Source organism: Hipposideros armiger, unplaced genomic scaffold, assembly GCF_001890085.2.
Source record: "Hipposideros armiger isolate ML-2016 unplaced genomic scaffold, ASM189008v1 scaffold_132, whole genome shotgun sequence".
NCBI classification, from domain to species: Eukaryota; Metazoa; Chordata; class Mammalia; order Chiroptera; family Hipposideridae; genus Hipposideros; species Hipposideros armiger.
Genome location: NW_017731482.1, coordinates 3,178,132 through 3,187,920, shown reverse-complemented (window position 1 = coordinate 3,187,920; position 9,789 = coordinate 3,178,132). Strand labels below are relative to the sequence as shown.

Sequence of the window (9,789 nt, the reverse complement as noted above, 5' to 3'; positions counted from 1 at the left end):
TTTTTTTTTTTAAAGCTAACATATGAGAGCACATTTTAAGAGCACACTCATATATCATTCCATCTTAGTGCAGCCCTATCTTTCAAGGGTAACTTCCTCTGTGGTCCCTGCCTATTTTTTTCACCAGACCCTCTAGCATTTGGCTAAAGATACGAGCAGGGTTTATACTCAGATTCGGGGTCTTAGGCCTTCTCCAATCTCTCACTTCCAGAATTTCCCCCTTAAATTTCTAACTGCTTTTACACCTCTGAACTCTATTCTCTGCAACCTAAGTTGGTGAGGCTGTGGCTCTCCACCTGCCATAGACATGGGGGTTGGCGAACACCATCATGATTCTCACCTCTTGCAGCTGCAGTTTTTTAAGAGTACACAAACTCTCCTTCAACTTTGGTCTGTTTTGAGTCACTTCCCAGGGCCTTTAAATGATTGTTTTAAAATCATTTGTTCAGATTTCATAATTGTTATCTGCAAAGGTTCATGTGAGCACTTCACTTCATACCGCTACCATTATAGAAGTTTCTCCCACTGCATTCTTTGTAAAACTACTAGAGCAAGTCATTCTCCGTGCTTAAGACCCTTCAAAGATTTCCCATCACACTTAAGATAAAGTACAAAATCCGTAGTAAGACCTATAATACCATACAAAAAGTAATTGATAGACTCTTTTAAGGTTAAAAATTCCCGTAGATCCTCTAAGGTTGAAAACGTATTTTTATTCATAATATTGCCAAAACAAGTCTGTGCCAACATAGGGTCTTTTTATTCTCCATCCCCTTCCGGGGTTCTGGCACACACAGATGCCAAAAAATAAAGGGGCCATTTGGGACTGTGGCCAAGATGAAGCGAGAGGCAGAAACTCTTTTGGAAACACAGTGCTAAGAAGGACCCCATCTGGGCACTGCAAATGACCAGGCTGTCTGATGGATGCTCTGCCATCAGGACCCAAAGCCTGCTTCCTTCTGCTCAGGCTCTCCAGAGGCTGAGGGGAAGAAAAAGTGGAACCCAAAGAGGGAGGGAAACCCCGGAGCTAAAGGCATCCAGGGAAATAATAGGGAGGGGAGAGAGGCTGGCCACGGAGGGCACGCAAGGATCTAGAGCTAAGGCCAAGGTTGAGGGCAGATGAATACGGTCCCTCCCTTCACCCCTTGCCCCTCCATCTCGGGGTAGGTTCCAACCCTGAGGTAAAGACTTTACATTTCTTCCTGGCTCCTGTTTTGTTTTGTTTGCAGTTTTTCTTCAAGGAAAAATTGTTCAGTATAGACTGTTCCACCCTTCCATTTTTACTCTCGAGAACCTTTTACAAACAAAAAAACTAAATATAAACTAACATTTATATCTCTCTTATAACCATAAAGCCAAAACAAGTTTACAAATGACAACAACACAAAACTACAAAGCCAATTGAATTCATAGTACCAATATTCATCTAATGTGATGGAGGGTGTTTTGCTGAAAGTAAATCACCTCTGACTCTGGCACTACCTGCCCCATTGCCAGTTCAGCCTTGAAAATGCCCACGCACCCATGACGACTCCCTTCTCCTGCCATTTCTCTCCCTCTGAACTCCTGGGATTCCTTTGTTTGGGGTGCAGGCCCTGACATAATTTGGACTTCCCTCAGCAGGAGTGCTTCATTATGTGTCCAGGGCCTCCTTTGTCCCTGCTCCGTGGTGGCGAGAGCAGTGTAGCATTAAGCTAGGTGTTTTTCATTCCTTCGACCCCTTCACTTGCCCCACCATTTACTGCCCCCAGGGCAGCGTGGATATAGTCCAAAACAATAAAGGGGATTGAAGGGCTGAATATCTCAAAAGCCAGGCTTTCATTGCAAGGCCAGGCGTTGTTGAGCAAGAAAAGGATTTGTGAGTGCTGACTAGACAGAGCCTGAAGCCCGGAGAGCTGAGTGTACAGCCGTTAAAAAAAAATCCATAGAGGAGAGAAGAATGTAGGTGGGTGATGGCGTAGGGGTGTTTTTTCCACCTCTGAAAAAGGAAGTGAAAGTTTGAGGAGCTGCATGGGGGCTATTTGGAAGGAGCAAAGCTAGACCCAAAGTCAAAAGGCTGGTGAGCCTGAGAGGGGCCTTTCCTCCCCTGTCCCTGCCCCCATCTGGGGCCCAAACAGGAGATCGGTTTGGGCTGGTGGCAGAGAAAGGACCCAAATGCCCAGGGTCAGCCAGGAAGACCTAGGCAGGTCCTCATAGAAGCTCTGTGTTCCTCAGGGTGCCCGGGAAGCCAGCTAACAGAGGACAGAAGTCCAGGCAGGTGGGCCCGAGGGCAGCCTCACAGAGCAGTGAAAGGAAGTGGACCAGGTGGCCTGAGTCCATCCCCAAGGGAACCAAGCAGGATTAAGAAGGTCTAGGGAAGATGACAGGGTGTGAGGGCCTGGAGACCGGAACCACAGAAGGGCCTCAGCTGTGGAGGCCAGTGCCAGACACACACATGAGCCACACCAGGGGCAGGTCAGAGAAAGAAATGCTGGTCAGAAGCCCTGTACCTGGGGCCAGAGTGGCTGAAGGGTGGGGTCAGGGAGAATTTGGGAATTTGAACACTCACCCCAAAGATGATAAGTTTTAACCAGAAATGACTGAGCAGCCTCGAAGTGGCAAGATCAAGAATTTTCTGCAAACCAGCTGAAAAGGGCATCCATGAGTTTGGTTTAGGGGGAAATAAAGTTACATTTCTGTACATCTGGGCTGTGATTACAGATCAAAACCTGCCATCTACGGTATTCCTTGTGCCAGTGGGAAGGTCCACACAGGGGCCAGCACAAAGCTGAGTCCTAAGGGGGCCGTAAGAGGGAGGGAGTAAGAGGTACTTTCACTGTTTTTAAAAAAAACATCGGTACTACAATACAGAATACCACTGGAAGAAGACAACCCTGGACAGGGAAAAGGTGATGTCTGTGGACCCCAGTTTGAGGAAACCTGGCCACGGTCCACCTCTCCAGCGTCATATTGCTCATCACTCTCCTCTAGCCTTTGGTCACCTTTGAGTCCTTCCCATATGCCATGGTCCTTTCTACTCCAAGGCTTTGCTTATGCTATGCCCTAGGCCTGAAATGGACTCTGTGGCTTCAAATCTGTTGAAATTTCACTTCCTCAAAAGAGGCTTGCCGGGGCAGGCCGAGTAGCTCAGTTGGTTAAGAGCTCGCTCAAGAGTTTGAGCTCTGAGCAACAGCGGTTTGAGTCCCGGCCTGAGCTGAGCAGCTGCTGAGCTGCCAACAGGTGGCAGGATGGCTCAGCTTAAAAAAAAAAAAAAGAGGCTTGCCTGAGCTCCCAGGGCAAAGGGGGTCCGTTCCGTCATACTCTCCTGGTCGCCTGTGGGGTTTCTTTATAACACGGCCCCACGTTCAGCCAGTGCCAGACCAACAGGGGGCGTCCAATCAATACTAAGTGGATGAATGAATGAAAGGGGCTGTGGCTTTCAGCTCAGAGGTCATGAAAAGAAATGACTCAAAGGTTCTGGCTTCAAGTCCTAGCTCTGTCATGTTTTAGCTCTGTGAACTTAGCTATGACACTGACTTCTCTGGGCCTCCACTGCTTCAATCTGTAAATAGGGCACGTAGCACACTGACACTGATCTAGCAAACTCTCCTGAGCACTCGTTGTGACTTACAACAGGGTGCCTGCCCTCTGGGAGCTCACAGCCTACTGGAGGTGACAGACAGGGGAACATCTACTCAGAGAAAGAGTACGAAGGGTCGTGGTGGAAGGTGTAATAGGATGTAAGCCACCATGCACGTCACATTTGTAATTTGAAATTTTCTACTAGTCACATTTTAAGAAGTAAAAAAACGGGTCAAATTAATAATAATATAGTTTACTTAATTCACTATGTCCAAAATATTATCATGTAATCAATATGAAAATTATTAACATAAAATTATTTCCATCCTATTTTTGCACTAAGTCTCTGAAATTCACCGTATGTTTTACACTCACTGCATATCTCAATTTGGACTAGCTACGTTTCAATTACTTAATAGCCATATATGGTTAGTGTCTATTGTACTGGACATCACAGATAGAGGAGTAATCATAGTTAGGGTCAAGCTTTTGCCAAGAATACTTGATGAATGCTGTGCTCTTCCATCACGAGGCCTACAATGTTTGTTTTTCTTGCTTTTTGTGATATTAGCAGCCATTGATGGTCATTGTCTTAGAGGCATCTATTCATTAAAAGGTGCAAAGTGGTGATAGTCTAATTCTATCATCCCTTCTGGATCTTTTTACTTGGAATATTTCCGTAAGAGAAACTTCTCCTCATCAACTATTTGGTTAACTAGAGTGTATAATGCATGTGGCAGATAAGCCAACGTTTGATTCTGTCCTCTATTTAACAGTTCTTAGAGGGTTGCAGCTGTGCTTAGGACAGGTCACTGTGTTTGCAGAATGGGCTGGGGGGGAGGGGCAAGAGGATGGCTGAAGGGAGCCCGGGGAGGAGGTGACTGCAATCCGGGTGGCACCCCCAGCCATGGAGAACCCCTGGGCAGCCAGCCAGTCCTCTCCCCTAAACCTCAGGCATCTCCTTTAAAAGGCTGGAGAAGCTTCCAACCACCCCCATGGTGCCCCTTCTGCCCTGGCCTATATACCCTGATGGTCAGTCCCATCAGGCCCCCATCTCAGGCCATCACCCACCCAGGGCTGGCTAGGAGGAAACGTGGCAGCCTCCACCCACCCTGTGCAGACAGACAGCTCTAGTCTAGCCCTGCCCTCAGTGACCCAGGTCATGGCCTCTCCATACCCAGGGTCTCCCTCTCCCCCACGCCCTCCCACTCCGAGACCTTGTCCTTTCATAGCCCAGTCTTCTTCCTCAACCTTCACCTTCTCCCTGTGGCTCAGCTGGCTCCTTCCATTAGCATTTATATGAAACCTCCCCTCCACTCACAGTCCTCTCCAGCTCCCAGCCTATTTTTCTCCATTTCTTTACAGGTAAACTTCTTGCAAGAGTCGTCTGCAGTCGCTGTCTCCACTCCCTTACCGTATATTCTCACTGCCCACAGTCCCCTCACCTCCTCAGGGCTGGAGGCAGGATGCAGCCAGTAACTAGTTGTTCAGTGAATGAATAAAGACAGGTCTCCGGAAATTCCTTTTCTCCTGCCTCTTACCCTGGCTGGTAGTCCTGCCTCCATTAAATCCCCCTGACCTACCTGTGAGACCCAGGTAAGATGAGTCCTTAAGAAGCCTCCCCCGCCCCCGGCTCCCTCTATCTTGTATGGCTCTCAGTCACAATTTACGTGGCAGACCTCCTGGACTTTGACAGTTACATCACACTTCTGACAGATACAAATATACATTCTCTCCCCTCTGGAAGGTGGCACCATGTCCCGAATGCAGTGCCCGTGAAGTACTGGGTGGTTCCACTCCCCATGCAGAAACATCCTCCCGAATTTCTCTGCCTTCTCAGTGAGGGGCCGCTGGCTGGGGAGGAGCTGCCTGTAGCTGGCATGACGCTCAGGTGGGTGGGGCAGAGGAGCAGGCTGCGGGCCTTCACAGGCCTCGGGGTGCAGGGAGAGGTCAGGGCCTGGTTCAGCCCTAGTGTGGCCTCAGGATTGCATGATTTGGGGCATGGCACGCTCCCTTGGACCCCTCCTGTGGGCTCTCTGGTCAAGTGGAGATAGTAACACGTTGCCCACATCCTCCCAGGGCTACTCTCAGCATCAAATGCTATCATGAAAAGGACCAGCTTGAGACTGGAAAACGGCATGTTTGAGGGTCACTGTATCACTGGAGAGAGAAAACAGGCGTCCCAGTGCAGATGTCCACAGGGCAGGGCAGGGGAGGGCAGCAGAGGCCATTTTTTTACCCCTGGGTGGTGGCTCATTACCACTCAGGATGTTTACTGAGAATCTGTGGTAAACATGCACTTGCTTGTACTGTTTACAAAACCCCAGCTCCAGTCTCATTGGATCCTCAGACAGTTCTGTATCTAAAGGTCATGAATGATTTTTGATGCTGGCTTTGGGTACGCTGGGCCTTCACAGAGCTCCCAGGGACCAAGAGACAGACACAGGTGTGAGTTACAAAACCCTTGGATCTATGTCCTTCCTCATTCTCCCACACCCCCCAACTTACCGTGTGCCACTGAAGGCCTACGGGGTGGGGGCAGAGAAGTCAAGGTGGCTGGCAGGCTTCTGGGAGTAAAGGACCGGGCCCAAGGTTAGCATGCTCCAGAGAGCTCCGCTGTGTGAGCCAAAGGTCACATACCCTCTGCATGTAAGTTAGCTGGGGGTCACCTCACATCACAATAATGAAGTGCGGCACGGTCCCTGATCTAAAGAGCAAGACATTTGTGGAAACACAGCGGTGCTGGTTTCTTTGAAGAATAAGGTGTTCCCTGAAAGTAAACTTTCAAAAAGTTTTGCAAGTAAATTTTTTAGAGAACAAGTTTATCCCTTAAAACATCAAAACTTATTCTAACCATTTTGAATAATATACTACCTTAAAATATTTTATATATTTTCCTATTGAACTGAAACTAATTTATCCTTTTTTCTGATGACTAAGGGCTGTCCTTAGGGACAGTAAGTCACATTCAAGCTAATTTTTTTTTTTTTTAGAAACATTAAAAACTTTACTAGAAATACAGAGAAAAAGTAAAATGGCCTCAGAGGCTCCCCCTCCCTCTATGATGGATATAAACAGATGGCGCTCCTAGGTCCAGTGGGGCCCGCTCCCTAATCCACTTCCTTCGCTTCCGGGAGCAAGGCATCCAGCTCCTCTGGCCGCTGCTGCAGCAGGGTTCCCACATCTGGGCTGGGGGCCAGGTTGGGAGTAAGGGTCCTGCCAGCTGCAGCCTGGAATCCAGGAGAGGCCGCTGGGATCAAGGAAGGCTACTGTCCTGAAATTCTATAGCCCACGGCAGCTTCCTTGAGCTGCTGAAAACCAGGGTCCCATTGCACTCCAGAGGTTCCTTGAAGATGGTCTCAAAGGTCCTCCTGGTTGTAGGCGACTAGTGATTCTTGTTGGTGTAAATATCTTCCAAGCTGAACTCTTTCTTGTTCAACCTGATTGGCGGAGACACCCCCAATGGAGTGAGGTTTAGTTGAGAATAGGCCTGTGTCCTGTGTATTTTGAATTGAGAAAACTTTCCCATGGTTTTTGTCTCAAAAGTACCTGTCCTCTGAGGCCCTTGACTCCTTCCCCTTGGTTGAGCCCAACCTGGGTTCTGCAGGTTCAGAGGAGGAAGAAGTGGAAGCGGTGGGCAAACAAGGTGTGACGAAGGGAAGAGAGCCTCCCACTCCTCCAAGAGGGAAGACTGCTTTCTGGAGACCGGGTGGAGGGGGCGGTGGGGCTGTGGTTAGCTTGGACGGCATGGAACAGAGGGCCAGCTGCAGGTATCTGAGCCAGAGGGCCCCGGATCAGGACAGGTGTGACTTCGGCCCAGAGAGGGCTTCAGGAGAAGTGCTGAAGGATTGTGGTCTTGGGCTTGCCAGTGGCAGATTGGGGGGCGGGGATGGACAGATGCAGCACCCTCAGCAGCCCCGGACTGCTCAGCCTCTGAGATGGCAATCTTCAACTCCAACTTCATGGGGAGTGATGCGGACAGGGACTGTGGGGCTTTGTTGGGTGTGAGGGGGATGTCAGCAAAGCTCTCCAGCTTGGAGCGGATGGAACAGAAGGGGGCCAAGGCCCAGGGACTGAGGAAAGGATGTGAAAGGCTGGACAGTGGTGAGGTCGATGGGGGCTCCAGAGCAGCGTCTGGGGTCGGTGACGGGTTCTCCAGAGGGCCTGCAGGCAGGGCAGGTGGCTGGAATGGGGGCTCCAGATCTCTGGGTGGAGGCATTGGCTGGTTACCCATCATCATGGGCTCAGCTCTTCTCGCTGGAAAGATGAAGTTGGGAGCCTTATCAGCGAAGCCCTCAGCTAGGGGTCTGGGGCTGGCAGCATCTTCTAGCATCACCACCACAGTGAGCTGGGGGGCCCGGTCCATCTCCTGTGAAGTGCCCTTCTCTGGGCCAGCGGTTGTCCTTGATTGATGCCTCAGGGTGGAAAGAGGCCAGTGGATGCAGCTCGAGGGCTCTCGGCATAAGTGCAGTGGGTCAGGAGGCCTCGCCTGTGACAACTACAGGGCCTGTCAGGGTGGCGAGGCTGGTTGTGGACAGAATCCCGACAGTTGCAGGGTTGTTGTGGGGTGGAGATCTCCCCTCAGGGCACCAGGGGCACCATACGGGCAGCCATGACATCTTAGAGCACCACAGCCAGGACCTGCCGAAGCCTTTTCCAAGGGTGAAGGGGTCACCAGGAGCTGTAGCCTCACCCATTTTGAGCTTCTGGCTCAAGCCAGGGACTGGCAGCACAGATGTGGCTGGCCAGGTGGGCTGGAGTCCCTGGCAAGTCCACGGGGGAAGCAGCGGCTCAGGGAGGCCCTGGGGACCCCAGGCTGCAGCGGCCGCCTCTCTCCTATCCCAGGTCTCACATTGAATTTTTAAAGCTAGCTGTTTTATTAATTTTTGTTATATGTTTACAAACCTGGTGTCAAGGACCTGAGTAAACGGTAGGTTGGTAGCTATTGTTAAATGGTTTAGCCCCAAGTTTTTCACGATAGGCAGAGTGACAGGGGAGGGTCCTCTCCTCTCCTGCCTTGCTCTGGATCCCAACGCAATCTGAGGCAGGTTGTGAAGAATGAATCTGAATTTGCACATAGGGCAAGAGGAGTCTGTCCAGGCCCAAGGGAAAACCTGAGCAAGGGGCTGAGGAGGAGAACATGGGCTCAGAGAAGTCAAGTGCCTTGCCAGAGTCACACAGCAAGAGGCAGGACTGGGGTCTGACTCCTCTTGGCTGGCTATTCTGTCAGGCTGAGGGCTCCTCGTTGAAGTCGCCCAGGCTGCTCTCTGACTGCTCGCAGGTGCTTCTTAGACTCACATTACTCATTATTTGTGTCCACTCCCACTCTCCACTCCTAATTTGTTGCTTGTGATTTAATGGGGACTGAGAGAAGCTCGTTGGAACGGTGTTTTGTACAAAACCAAAGGGATCCAAGCCTGTCGCTCGTAGTTCTGTGCCTGGGCTTGGCTGGCTGTGGCTATCTTACCAACTGGCTGTCTTTTTCATTTTTACCTGGATTCACGACTTTCTTTTTCTGGATTGCTGACACTGCCAGCCTCTAAAAAGTGTGGAATTATTTTATAGACATACATTGTTTTTATTCATTTAAAATCCACAAGGCTGAGCTGTCTACCTACAAAACTGTAATTAGATGTGCTAAGAAGAAAAAAAAAAAGGAAAAGAAAGCTTCTATCTACTTCAAGAAAAATGAAGAGCTCTGGGCACCCATTCAGCATTCAGTGAGGCAGCTGGACGCTGTGTGAGAGGATGTTTCTGAACGAGGCAGGCCTAACTCGGCTCGTCGGCCAGCTGTTAAGAAACATGAAAACGAAGCTCACTAGGCCTCTAGGCTCTGTCTCAACACTGTTTCCATGCCATCCACCAAAACACCTTGAAGCACTTGACATTTGTTTAGAGCTTAGTTTTTCAAAATTCTGGTTTCAGCCCTGACATATCCTCAGTGTGTACAGAATGAGTATCTATATTTCAATTGTCCCGCCAAAGCCTGATGCATATGATGCAAGAAGTCCCTGTTGAATGACTAACTCCTTCCGATGTGCCTGGTGCTTTGCAAAGACCATTCAGTGCTTTTGTAGAAATATTGACCTCTTGTAATCTTGTAACACTCTAGCCAACCCTAGGAGCAGATGGGTATTATCCCCATTTCATAGATTAGGACATTCAGTGGCTGTGCCCAAGCGCTGGAATAGGAGATGGTGGTAACAGGTCTGTCACCACACGGCGCCC

The 9,789-nt window shown here is 49.7% G+C and overlaps 1 pseudogene; it reads right to left on the bottom strand.

Annotated features, from left to right (window-relative positions):
- Positions 1-6,671: 6,671 nt before the first annotated feature.
- Positions 6,672-9,134, bottom strand: LOC109386314 (proline-rich protein 14 pseudogene; annotated as a pseudogene).
- Positions 9,135-9,789: the final 655 nt, after the last annotated feature.